Source organism: Phocoena sinus, chromosome 11, assembly GCF_008692025.1.
Source record: "Phocoena sinus isolate mPhoSin1 chromosome 11, mPhoSin1.pri, whole genome shotgun sequence".
Taxonomy (NCBI): Eukaryota; Metazoa; Chordata; class Mammalia; order Artiodactyla; family Phocoenidae; genus Phocoena; species Phocoena sinus.
Genome location: NC_045773.1, coordinates 83,670,586 through 83,682,628, shown reverse-complemented (window position 1 = coordinate 83,682,628; position 12,043 = coordinate 83,670,586). Strand labels below are relative to the sequence as shown.

The 12,043-nt window shown below is 44.0% G+C and overlaps 2 protein-coding genes across 7 annotated transcripts in view; one reads left to right on the top strand and one right to left on the bottom strand.

Moving 5' to 3' along the window:
• The window catches only part of LOC116761533 (cytidine monophosphate-N-acetylneuraminic acid hydroxylase), a 258,069-nt gene extending 250,773 nt beyond the window's left edge, over positions 1-7,296 (bottom strand). For all 3 annotated transcript variants that reach the window (XM_032647362.1, XM_032647368.1, XM_032647372.1), the window contains exon 1: positions 7,228-7,296. The gene's annotated coding sequence lies outside the window, so the exon portion shown is untranslated. The remainder of the gene's footprint in view (positions 1-7,227) is intronic.
• Positions 1-12,043, top strand: part of CARMIL1 (capping protein regulator and myosin 1 linker 1) — a 323,730-nt gene that overhangs the window by 96,996 nt on the left and 214,691 nt on the right. The gene's annotated exons all lie outside the window — the stretch shown is intronic.

Genomic DNA, 12,043 nt, shown 5'->3' with positions numbered 1-12,043 from the left:
ACTCTAGTGGTTCCCGTGGAGGGACCATTTTTGGACGCACTTGTTTTCTGTCAAGTGCACAGCACGGTGTTCGCTGGAGAAGTGCTGCTTAATCTGGGTAAAGGATGGTTTGTTGTCTGGCTTATCTCTAGTAAGTTGGCTGTCATCTCTTTCCCCCCTAATGTATTCCTAGGCCTTCCCTTACTCTCAGTATAGTTTTCCTGGAGAATCCATGACATTTGAAATCTTATTTTAGGCACTTCAAATCAGGCAGATACACTCTTTGCATATGTACAGATTTGAAATAAATTTAGGTTTATTTCCTTTTATTTCCATAGCTATGTGGGGGGTGTGTGGGGGACATGTACACACCTTTTCCTGGATTATCATTTAATATTGATGCTGTCATTCGGCGCAAATTCGGGTGTTTTAAGAGTATTGGGAGGAAAAGGATTCGTTTCCTAAGCAATCAGAAAAGGGGTCACATCTCTGAATATTTACTTCAAAAGAGACATGGATGGAGGAAGAACTGTTTACAAATTAATGAATGAGACAATTATAATGTTTTTCCGACGTGGATGGAGCTTTGCATCTCTAATAGTGAGATCCAGTGATATTCGTGACTAGGATCTGTTCCTCCAAGAGCTTTCAACTAGGGATAATTCATCTGTTTGCGCTCAGAAATCACAGCCACGACACGCCTCTTTAACGACTCAGAGGCAACGGAACGCACAAATAGAGAAATTAGCACGTATATGAAAGTAATGCATATTCCCCCGCTCCTCCAAAGGTCTCCCTACATAGGAGTGTCAGTAGCGTCCTCCATTTGAGTTAATCCTTTGCTTAATGTGAAGTGCTTAGGATGAGGGACCAGTGCATCTTTTAATTACCAACTAGCCTGTTATTTAGTGGGAAGAGGCTGGTTTTTGGAAGCTTGACATTACTGAGGCTCATTTATGTGATAGTCACATGCAGAGGACACAGGCTTGCTGTCTTCAGGTCAGGAGAGGGGAGACTTAGATTGGGCAGCCGCCTCCTTTCTACCAGACACTATGCTGAATGAAGTGTGACGTGGACAAGCTCTTTGAGGTGTGTAGAAATTGTTGCCCGACACGAGAAGACGCTGAGGTGAGGAGTAAATCAGGTGACTCACGGTTCAAGCACCACAGCTTGGTTTAAGGTGGTGATGACAAGCACTGACAGTGAGAGGCTCACCCCACAGGGGGAGCTGCTGGGAACACGGGTGTAGGAACTGATGGATGTGGGTTCAAATTCTGACTCCTTTCAGTGTCCTTGGGGCAAGTTAAATTAAACCTCTCTGTGTCTAGGTTTCCTCATCTATAACACGAGGATTATAGTACCTTCTGTACAGAGTTAAATGCAATGAGGGAAGTGCCTCCCCATTCCTGGCTTACAGCAGACTTCAAAAATATCTTCCTTCCTTGCTTCCTCCTCCCAGGCAGTTCTTAAGAGGAAGAGTAGTTGTGAACTAGCGTATCTTTTGATACGTATCTGAAAGATACTATATGAGTGGTCCAGAGTGGAAGGCCAGTGTTTGTGTCTAGATAAAGCCTGGGTTCCCTGCTTGTGCAGGTATAATACAGACGGCAGGGGCTGCCCAGCTGCTGGGGCTGTCGTTCCAAATACATCTGCTAATGAAGGATTCTGGACTTCCCGTCTTCACGCTCTGCCCAAATGTGGCTGTAAACCTGCTAGAGAAGATTCCTCGACGGCCGTGGTCCCTTTGACCAGGGATGCTTATAGGAGACCTGAATGGCCACCTTCTGTTGGGGATGGGTGTGTATTTGGTGACTGGGTGTGAGTCAGGTTTCTGAAGATGGTTGCAAATTGGCAAGTTTTGTAAAAATGTCAGAGGTATCGAAACCAGATATCAAACCAGCCCTTGAACATTCAGAAAATATAAGAGGCTGGCTTCTAATGAGTGGAAAACAAAAGTTTCTGCTAACTTATTAAATTGGAAAATAACACTAATGAATGTGTAGGCATGGTTTGGATGGAACCTGCTCTGTTTATGTCCTTTATGTAATCATTAGAGAACTTGTAAACCAAATTATGCCTGGGGGAAATTTTAAATCCAATTTCAGTCAACTTATTGGTATGTTAGGGGAATTAAAAAAATGGTTTAGCTTGGCCTTTCAGAGAGCTGTTATACTGTTTGAACCATGACTACTATTGTTATTACTATTAGACAGCTAATATTTATTGAATTGTTGTTGTTGGCTGGGCCCTGTGCTGGAAAGTTTTTACATCCTCGCATCTAATCTTCACAACACTCATAGGAAGCGGATACTGTATTGTGTCCATGGACAGCTGAGGATGTGAGGTGTAGGGAGATTAGATAATTTGCCTAACACCACTGGTAAGCAGTAGAGCTGGCTCAGGCATATCCGTCTTGAGAAACTCTGTAGCATCATCTAGAATTATGTCTGTGGGAATTGTGTGACATGCAGAATTCATGCCATATGTCTGTGCAGCTTCCATTTCTGTTCTATTCCTCTCTGTCTTCAGTTCTTCACCTTAACATCTACATGTAAATCATGGTAATTTAGCAAAATCTATGGTGAACCCACTTAGCATTTTCACTGAAAAAACCTAAAGACTGTAAGGTGAAGTCTCTGGAACTTGGTTCTTCCGGTGCCCATTCTGATTGCATTAGCTTCTCTCTGTGTTAGACCAACACGCATCTTCCTGGAAGTTTTTCCTTCTTGCATATCTTTGGAAGAATTGGAATCAGTTTTCCTGCCATGAAGGTGTCTCAGGGTATCAAAATGACATTTTAAGTATAACGATGGAATTTTGACTCATCGCCCTTTTTTCTAAAATGCTTTATGCAGATTATATCCCTGCCCCTGGCTGTACTTAAATGGTATTGGCCAAAGTTTTTTTCAGGATTAAGATGGGGAACTTTTTGGACTCATATGTTGAAGGTCCTTTAAAAACTTATAATTTGGGGAATGAAAAAAATCGCTTATGAAGGAAATGTGTTTTTTCCTAACAGTGGCTATCAAAGTGATAAGCCAAGTGATGCCACACAGCTGGCAACCTTCTGGGCAGGAAACCTGTAGCAGAGCAGAATCGGCCTTACTCCGCTTTAGCATTTAAAACACCATCACCACCAGCGTGTTCATTGTCGTGGGAAACGCGTCTGAAGCCACTGCCCGTATACAGCATTTTGCCTTATCGCTACGGTGGGGCAGGGGTGGGTGGGATGTCTGAGTATCTGCTCGCTGAAAGGAAGCATCAGTTTGGACTTGACCAGGCTGCGTTTTGAAAGACCAGGCCAACCAAGCCGTCCTGAGGAGGCCCTTCCAGATTCCAAGAAGCATAAATTCCAAGATTTATGATATAGATAGTTCTAATTTTGTGCATTTCCTAGGTATTGAATAGTACTTTTGGCTCTGTTTATAATGTATTTAGTATACTTATGCTTATTTCATAGGAACTAACACGCTCTTGAACAATTTTGAATTATTTTAATGGTTTGTATTTGCTTTATCTTTGCTTTTAGAACACCGTTGTGTCTCAGTTCAGATTTAAGAATGTTGTTCAGGGATGCAGTCACCAATTTTAGTATCCTTCCTGTGGGGGAAATTATATGTTACACGTACAAACTGTATATATATATATAATTATGTTATATGTTATTGGTTTGTGATATACAGGTTATATGTTATGTTATATGTATAATATAACATATATAACATTGATTATCCTCTAACCTATAGTTTCTAGAAACATATTGGAGTTACAAAATAAGGATAGTCTTTTAACTGTTCTTCTTTTAACTATTTATGGGAGACACCGCACCATATCAGTTATACGTAACATAGGAATGCAGCCTTGCTTGTTTGTAAAATGAATAACGTTTTGTGCTTCTGTAAGTATCACAGTGTTCCTGGGATTTAGTATCCTCATTCTCAGAATGAAGGAATTTAACTGACAACTTCTGAGGTCAGCTCTAAACTGATTGAATTGCCCTGTTAATCTCTTGGGTCTTGCAATTTAGTGATATAACTGGGGTTAGCCTGAGTGTTTCAAAAGCAAGATTAATGAAAGCTCATTCTCCAGCTGTCGGGTTAGGAGATTATTCAAGAACGTTGCCCTGTCATTTGAACCTGGGTTGCTGATGAATAAGCCAGCATCATTATCCTGGGACCACCTCATTAATCGAGCCACAGCCTGACCGCTGCATCTTCTCCACCATCTAGTTGTGGAGCCAGCATCTTGCATCAGGTGCACTGTTCGGACCCGCGGAAGGTCTGACACCAACCCTGTTCATCCAGACAGCATTTTCTAGACCCATGTCTCAGCTCACTTGAATTCGGTAACCAAGGATTTACATGTAGTTTTTTTTCCCCCCCTCATTTTCAACTGATTTGCCTTTTTATATCTTCCTAATTTCTGCTCTTTTCCAACAAAACTATGGATGTACACTGTATAACGGCCTGCCTTTAATCTTCTGCTTTGATTTTCTCAACTGAAAAATGGTGATACTAACTTCAGCCCTTTCATTCGTTTTGGGAAGAAAAATGAGCTAACTGATGCCACAAAGTGCTTTGAATTTAGAGCAGGAGGGAAGTTCAATTAAAATAAGAATCTTCTATCTTTATTTTTATGACATTTAAAATGTTAGCATTGAATACGCATCAGGGAGGGAAATCTCATTTTGAATGTCATTGATAGAATGATGGCCGAGAAGGTATTAGAGTTGCATTGCAGAAACTAAGAAAATGCGTTTAAAAATGATTAGAACCAAGCCATCTACTGTTTCCTTTCAAATAGGAGAATTAGATGGTGACTGTAGGGTATAACAGAAAATAAGAATGCGTACTTCGGGGCTTCCCTGGTGGCGCAGTGGTTGGGAGTCCGCCTGCCGATGCAGGGGACGCGGGTTCGTGCCCCGGTCCGGGAGGATCCCACATGCCGCGGAGCGGCTGGGCCCGTGAGCCATGGCCGCTGGGCTTGTGCGTCCGGAGCCTGTGCTCCACAACGGGAGAGGCCACAACAGTGAGAGGCCCGCGCACAGCAAAAAAAAAAAAAAAAAAAAAAAAAAAGAATGCGTACTTCAAGATTTTACACATCTATTTAGTATATATCCTTTTAACTCAATTTCAAGGAAATAGTGTTATGTTTAGTTCAGGAATGTTCCTCTGTGTGGTGAGCTGTATGGTTCAGTCTGGTGGCAACTAGCCACAGGTAGCTATTTTAATTAAAATTATAATCAGATGAAATTAAAATTTTGGTTAGTCCCATTTTAAGTGCTTAGTAGCCACATGTGGCTAGTGGCTACAGTATTGGAGAGTCCAGATATAGAACATTTCCAGAAGGTTCTGTGAGACAGTACTACTCTAGAGGAACTGGAAAAAGGCAAAAGAAAATTCCCTTCCTCTTCCTCCCCCCAGTTGCTTTTTAGAATTCAGATAGAATCTCTGGCCTTATATTATTAAATTTTAAATGTACATTTGAAATGGTTAAGGGAAGCAAAAGGCGTTTGGGCAGAGAAGAACCACTTACTTCCAAACATCATTTGTTTCCCTACTGAGAACAAACATGCTTTTCAGAACAACACTTGGAAAATCTTGGAACCAGTTCTTTGCTCTCAAGTTGCACTTCTTCCATAATTGTTTTTTTACTTAAGTAACGTTACCCAGACCAATACAGTAGTCGCTTAATCATGTACCATCTTCAGTTGTTATATAATTATTTCATGGGTATAAACCAAACTGTTGCCTTTAGCAAAATAACTAATATATTCCAAATCCACTCGGTTCACAAATCCATTCGGGCTCTGTCATCAAAGCATATCCACTTCTCCCCACTCCCACTGACCACTCTGGTCCCAGCCACCACCCTCTCTCTCGCAAGTTATCGCAGTTGCCTCCTGACTGGTTCCCCGCGTCTGTTCTTTTGCCCTCTCACCCACTTTCCAGTCTGTTCTCAACATGGCAGTCAGAGAGATCATTTTAAATGTCAGGTCACATCACTCTTGTGCTCAAAATCCCCCAGTGGCTTCCCCTTTTATTCCAAGTAAAAGTGAAAGTGTGGACAGTGGATTGTAGCACCTCACGGGTCTCACAGCCCTGTCTGACCTCACCGGTTCTCATTCCCCTCAAGCCACAGTGAGCTCTTCTTTCTCCTCCAAGTACCACAGGCATTAGTCTTGCCTCGGGAATATGCTGTGTTTGCCTTTGCCACTTCGTCTGCCTGGACCGCTCTTATCCAAGATGTCCACATGGCTGATTCCTTCACTTGTTTTAGATGTTTTTCAACATCACTTCATAATGAGGTCTCACCAAACTATTTAAAAATGCCACCTACCCACCACCCCCTCTCCAGGAGTGCCCACACAGCACTCACTCTTCCGTTTTCCTGCTAGCTTTTTCTCCATAACATTCGTCACCATCTGACATACCTTATTTTTACTTATTTATTTGTGTGTAGTCTGTCTCCTCCTGGTAGACTGTAAGCTGCTTGAAGGCAGGGCTTTATGTCTTTTTATCCTTAACGTCTACAAGGCAGACAACCATAATCTAATGAATGAATGAATGACTTACATATTTAATGGCAATTACAAATAGTACAAAAAAGAATAAGATAGGTGCATTTAAAAGAGAATTCTACTTTTTTGGAACCAAAGAGTGCTAATTTAATGAAATTCATTTTAGCAAGAGATAGAGAAACACAAAGACACACCTTCCGGCATAATCCTGCCTCTACCCCGTTCCCCTCTGAGATGACTCTGGGTTCAGCCTCCACTTTTTGCGGGCTCTGCCAGAGACCTCTGTTGTTCTCCCTCCTAGTCTTGAGGGGCCACAGAGAGGAGAGTTTGGACCAGGGCTCCAGGGCTTCTATGTGGACAACTTGGAAAAGAAAAAGAACTTGGGGCTCCAGTCTGGGCTGATCCTTGGGCAGACCAGCCAGTCCTTTGCGGACATTCAAAGAAGGCAGAAGAGGGATCCTCTTGGTGTTGGAGCTGGGCTGCACGGGTATGTGTGTCTGAGGAAGCAGGGGCCATGGGGGAAGGGGCCAGCCAGAGTGTGCTGCCTTGGGAGGGGAGGTGATGAGCTATAGAAATAGAAATCTAGAAACAGAGAGACAGAGAGTTCTTGGCCCGCGCCGGGAAGTGGTTGATACCAGACTGGGGTGCCCGGCCTGTTTCTGGCATAGCTGGGGAGAGGGGAAAGCTTGGGAGTGGTCGGGAGCAAAAAAAATAAAGGGGTCACTTACAGTTTGCTGGTTCCTACGGAGGCAGGGAGGAGGAGGCATAGCCACACGGAGAGCCAGTTGCTAATTTCTACATTAAAGGGCGTAGCAACAGCAGTGTTTGCGCTTGAGGGATGTCAGCTTTTCACTTCCTCCCATTGTGCAAAGGCTGGGTTTGGCTTAGAAAGCTCTGCCCCAAGTTTCACTTTATCTGGCAACTTTGAGCCATTGGGCACAACGTTCAGGTGGGGTTCTTTGAACAGGTGAGTGATGTTTCTGTGTTCCCAGAGCAAAAAACACTTCTCCACATAGCAAATCTCATTTATCTGAAGTTTCAAGGAAGAAAAACATGCTCTATTTACAAAACTAGGTTTCCTCTCTTTGGCATGTCCTTTCATTATGCCTGCATTTTAAAGATAAGTTTCCTTCTGTTTAAATGGTCTATTAATTGTCAGTTAAAATAACATGTGATTTTTTTTCCCCTATATTTTGTACGAAGTCTGTCCCATCAGTACCCTGACCCACCTTTTGTAATTTGTTTCGTTTTGTGGACTTAACTCTGTTGTTCTGTTGGCACAATCAAGGGCAAAATCAAGGTCTGGAGAGCCTTAGGACGCCTGAAATCATGTATTGGAGTGGATTTTGCTTTTCCTGCATCTGTTGTTAGAAATGACATTCCCAGCCCGTGGGAGCTGCAAAAAACTAGAGTCTTTCTGTAGTGAATTTTTGAGTAAAGAAGTTCTTCGAACACAGTAGGCAAAAGGCAGGGATGTCAGCGTTTGGCATTGCTACACCTTTCCTCTGCTAGGTTGCCGTTTTCTTGTTCTATTATTCTTTTTTTGGCAGGTGAGTTGGGGATTAGCTAGTAGATCTGTTTGAAGTGGGTCGAGATGAGCTGCAAACGACAGATTTTCAGGTACTTCCCTTATAGGATATGACTTACATAGGAAGGATGTGTGTATTATGTGGTAGCTGTCAGGAATAAACAGGCGTAACAGAATTTTTATAATTGGATTCAAAGACTGTAGCAACTCTTTTTACCTTCTGAACTCGAGTTTTTGCAGGTGGAAAGGGGGTGAGGCAGAGCAGTAAACTTTGACTAGGATGGATATGGCCCCTGCTCCCAGCTGCCTTACAGTCTGGTGGCGCTGTTAGATGTTACATATACAATTCCACCAATAATTAAAAGGTATTACTAAGGAAATGTGCAAATACTGGGAGAATATATGATCGGGAGACCTGCTCTAGTCTGGATTTTCTTAGGGAAGTTCTTTAGGTTAGGATTTGAAGGATGAGCAGGTGTGAATCACGTGAAGGTGAAGGAAGCGGGAAGGAAGAGCAGTTGGAGCAGAGGGTGGGGCAGGTCCCCTTGGGGGGACCAAGTTCCAGTGTGGCTGAAACTGGAGGGGGGGTGGGGAGGAGAGGGAGGGAAAGGAGGCTGCAGGTGGAAGCAGGGATCAGTGGAGTCATGCAGAGTCACTGGAGAGCTTAAGCGGAGAAGCGATAAGATAATGTTTGGGTTTCTAGAAGATTGCATCAAGATTCTATATGGGCAGCTGACTTGGTGAGGCAAGATGGGTCTGTGGGGAGGCTATGGCATGTGGTACAGGAGCAAGATGATGGTGGCTTGGAGTACAGTCATTGCACTGGAGCTGGAGAGAAGTGACTGGATTTAAGAGATGTTTAGATTGCACTGAACTTGGTGAATGACTGAGGTAGGGAGTGACGTTGACAATGCCTGGATTTCCGGCTTGAGAAACTGTATGGATGGCCATGACTCATTACTGAGCTCAAACTCTTAGAGGAGGAGCAGATTCTGGAAGAAAGATCACATGCTGAGTTTAAGGTTCGGAGAGACATCCAAGTGGAGTTAGAGAAAGAGATTTGATGATCCAAGAATGATCCGGGCTGCACGTGAACTTGGGATTCCTCTGAGATCCATCGAAGTCATGGAAGAGAATGGAAGGTAGCAGGGAGTAGGGAATGGATATGACCAGGGAGGTGGGTGGACAAACCTGTGGAAAAGAGAATTCCAAGCTTGAGGGCTGTGCCAGTGCTAAGGAGAAGTCTCATTCAGCTGTGCCCAGTGCTAAGGAGAAATCTTGTTAGGAAATGTTAAGAACTATACACGGGGCTCAGCAACAAAGAGGTGATTGGGACCTCAGTGGAGCTGTGGGGACAGAAGCCAATTTTGAACAGTAGAGTGAATTTGAGGCAGAAAAATGAAGACATGAGGTGCAGATCCTTTTTTGAGAAGTTGGGCTCAGAGGAAGGAGGGAGTTAGATGGAGCTACAAGAGGGGTGAAGAATCCAGGATAACAGATCTAGATCTTGGGATCTCTCTATCTGGATATTTACATATGGAATGGAAGGCATAGTTAGTCACTTAAAGTTCCTGCAAAGGTGGGCAGGATATAATCCAGAGCCCAGGTGAGGGGGTGGGCATTTACCTCCAGCACGGCAGAAGAAGAGGAAGATGAGAGGACAGATGTAGCCGCAGGGGCAGGCAGGTGTGGAGGGTTGGGGTGGGATGGTCAGCGGTACCATTCTGATGAAGTCTGTGTACTCAGTGGCGTAGGAGTGAAGTCGTTTTCCCAGATGCAGGAAGCGAAATCAAGTCGTGGGTTAGACCTGTTCTCCAGCTGCACTTGGCAGACGCCACTGCAAACCTGGAATAGGTGGCTGGGTGGGTTCATCCAGGGTTGAGGTTTTTCTCTGTGGGCGTAATGGAAGGATAGGGCACACAGGCCGAAGGTATTAACAGTGGAGGAATGATGTCGGTGGGGTTTTAGTGGGATGAAGATGGGCTGGGGGGATGTAGGATGGTCAGTGACCTGGCAGGGTCAGGGCGCAAGTAACAGAGCGGCAGGCCCCGCTGAGGAGAGGGAAGGAAGCTGCATGTGCTTCGCAAGCTGTAATGTGTGTATACGTCACCGGGGGGTCCTATTAAACGGCAGGGTCTGATGCAGTGGGTCTGGGAGTGGGGCCGCAGATTCTGCATTTCTAACAAGCTCCTAAGTGATGCCAGCCCCTCTGGCCCATGGGTCACACTGAAGGAGAAATTAGAAGGTTGTGGTCAGAGAGTGGGATGCATGAATTAGGAATCGTAGAGCAGATAGACAGCACGGCCCAGGGAATGACTAAGGGGACCAAAAGGTCAAAGAATGAGAAGGCCACCTGATCACTGAGTCTTGCCGATGCATGACAATGATGCTAACGCTTACTGTTGGCAACACTGTTCTAAGCACCTTGTGTATATCCTCACAACGGTCCCCAGTGAGGTATGTATGATGATCCCTTATTTTACAGATGAGAAAGAGAGACACAGGGAGGCCATTCTCCACATCACCCACACTTGTGAGTGGCAGAGTCAGGATTCAAACTGGGACAGTAAAACTCCAGTACATCTCCAGAGTCCAGTGCCCTTATGTGAATGGATGCATTACTGACCTCTGATCTCAGAAGTTGGAGAGGAGATGGTGTATAGAGACTTTTAGCCAGGTGTTAGCATCATCAGTGAATAAAGTTAGGGTGTCTAAGAGAGTGCTAGTGTTTTTACAAGTTATCTCATTTAATCCTCACAACTGTCATATAGAACTTATGCCATACCCATTTTACAGGTAAGAAAATTAAGACTCAGAGATTATATAATTGAAGTGGGGGAATTGGCAAGTGAATTCAAATTGGTCTGAGTCGAAAGCCCATTCTTTTTATTTATTTATTTATTTATACAGCAGGTTCTTATTATCTATTTTATACATATTAGTGTATATGTGTCAATCCCAATCTCCCAATTCATCACACAGACACACACCCGCCCCCCGCCCCCCCCCCCCCCGTCACTTTCCCCCCTTGGTGTCCATACGTTTGTTCTCTACATTTGTGTCTCTGTTTCTGCCCTGCAGACTGGTTCATCTGTACCATTTTTCTAGGTTCCACATATATGCATTAATATACGATATTCATTTTTCTCTTTCTGACTTCACTCTGTACGAGTCTCTAGATCCATCCACATCTCTATAAATGACCCAATTTCGTTTCTTTTTCTGGTTGAGTAATATTCCATTGTATATATGTACCACATCTTCTTTATCCACTTACCTGTCGATGGGCACTTAGGTTGCTTCCATGACTTGGCTATTGTAAACAGTGCTGCAATGAACATCGGGGTGCATGTGTCTTTTTTTTTTTTTTTTTTTTTTTTTGCAGTACGCGGGCCTCTCACTGTTGTGGCCTCTCCCGTCGTGGAGCACAGGCTCCGGATGCGCAGGCTCAGCGGCCATGGCTCACGGGCCCAGCTGCTCCGCGGCATGTGGGATCTTCCTGGACCGCGGCACAAACCCGTGTCCCCTGAATCGGCAGGCGGACTCTCAACCGCTGCACCACCAGGGAAGCCCAGCATGTGTCTTTTTGAATTATGGTTTTCTCTGGGTATATGCCCAGTAGTAGGATTGCTGGGTCATATGGTAATTCTGTTTTTAGTTTTTTCAGGAACCTCCATACTGTTCTCCATAGTGGCTGTGTCAATTTACATTCCCCACCAACAGTGCGGGAGGGTTCCCTTTTCTCCACACCCTCTCCAGCATTTGTTGTTTGTAGATTTTCTGATGATGCTCATTCTAAATGTGTGAGGTGATACCTCATTGTAGTTTTGATTTGCATTTCTCTAATAATTAGGGATGTTGAGCAGCTTTTCATGTGCTTCTTGGCCATCTGTATGTCTTCTTTGGAGAAATGTCTACTTAGGTCTCCTGCCCATTTTTTTGATTGGGTTGTTTGTTTTTTTAATATTGAGCTGCATGAGCTGTTTATATATTTTGGAGATTAATCCTTTGTCCGT